The sequence below is a fragment of the Meles meles genome, chromosome 11, assembly GCF_922984935.1.
Source record: "Meles meles chromosome 11, mMelMel3.1 paternal haplotype, whole genome shotgun sequence".
In the NCBI taxonomy this organism is placed as follows: Eukaryota; Metazoa; Chordata; class Mammalia; order Carnivora; family Mustelidae; genus Meles; species Meles meles.
Window position 1 is genome coordinate 54,857,800 of NC_060076.1, and position 1,937 is coordinate 54,859,736.

Sequence of the window (1,937 nt, forward strand, 5' to 3'; positions counted from 1 at the left end):
CAAGATGGGGCAGCTTCTGCTGGCAGCGGCCTCCTCGGGCTACGCCAATGAGTTGTGTGAATTATCCTTCTCCGTGTGTGTCACGATGGGAAAGAGATTGGGAAACACTGCCCCAAGAAATGTACCTGCAAGTGGATGCCCTGATGATCTCAGAGTTGCGCGGTGGAGCCCTCCTCCCCCCATTGCGAAATAGGGACATGTTTCACTCTACCATTATTGCTACATTATTCTCCAAAATAATTGTACCAATCTACCTGCCCACCTTGCCAGACTTGAAAATTTTCTGCCAGTCTGAGCGATGTGAAATGATACTTTGTTTTCGTTTGCATTTTCCTGATCAATCAGGGAGTCTTTTAATATATTTGTTGGCATATGTTTATGGCTTGTAAAGTGCCTGTTTCTATCCTTTGCTTGTTTCTCCGTGGAATTGTTCATTTCTCCTTCTTACTGATATGCCATGATTACCTGTGTTCTGGATATTAATATTGTGTTGGCTCTATGCATTTGCAAATATTTTGCTCCAGTCTATGGCTTACCTTTTATTTTTAGGGTCATTTTTTGTAAAAATGTTTGCTTCCTAATTTATGCTTCAAATGAAGAAACTTGAGGTTCATGGTTGCACGGTACTGGATGGTGTCCCCAGGTCTGCCATTCTAGTGATGCAGTGAGCTCGAAAAGAGCACTGATCTGAACCCAAGCTTACAGACGTCATCTCAACCTGCTTCTACTAGTTAAGCTGCCAAAATCCCACACCATTTCCCAAAGTGTGCTGTATGGAACCCTCTTCCTTAAAAAGTATTCTGTGGACAATTTTCTTTTTTTTCTCTTAAAATTTTCTAAACGTATTGGTCTGTGGGCTTTCCTGTACAATGCCCAACAACATCTCAAGAAACGAATATCCTATGGAAGAGATGTTGAGAATCTCTTCCCTTGAAAATCTTCATCTTCGGTCTCTAACACTGCCTTCCCTGTGTTGGTAGTTTGTCTAAACGTTCTAGCAAATGCACGAAGATGGAAGCAGTAGCATCCATTTTATTGAACTTCACGCACTGGTATGTTATAAAGAGAAATAGCAAGGCTAATTGCATTCCCAGTAGAATCCTGTGTGTTATGCCATGAGGATGCATAATAGAACTACCCTCTCCCCATCCTCCCTGGGTGCATGTCTAATAACGTGGGAAGTGCTGTGGCATACGGAATTGTGATTGCTTCTTGAGTTCTGTAGAATAAGGTATGGCCCTTTGGGAGTGTCTCTGACTTAGCCGAAGATCTGGAATTCCAGGGCAGAAGGCAGAAACTCAGAAGTTGGATGTTTGCTAGGAGAAAATTTTCTCTCTGAACTCTATTCTCTTGGGTCCAGAATTTCGGTAACTGGCATATGCTTATCCAGGCATGTGCTCCCAAGAAGAAGGACAGTTGGGAGCTTGGGCCTTCAAACACTGGACAGCAAGCTATCTTTATGAGCCAAGACTAAGGGTACTGACTTTATGAGTAAGAGATTTTTATTATGTATCATTCTCTATATTTGAAATTTTGAACAAGTATATATATCGTCTATTCAGTAACTTAATCAATGAGATTAATAGTGATTGGCTAGATTTTGTCTTATGCTTCAGTATGTTTATCAAGATCATACTGGGTTTCTGGCCCCATGTAGGGATGCAAATTTATATATACAGAAGATAATAAATATATAAATTATGCATAGAAAAATAGCAAGAAGATTCAAAATTTTAACTGTGGTAGTCTTTGAATCGCTAGGAATACTGGTGGGGGGTGGTTTTCTCCTCCCTTCTAATTAGGAACTTCCTATATTAGCATATGCTACTTTTCCAATGGTTTCAAAAGTTGATTTTATTTTTAGAGGTACAAGAAAAAAATGTATATGAGTAGGCAGATGCTGATGTAATTTTAGTGTTAATATATGTTTTGCAAAG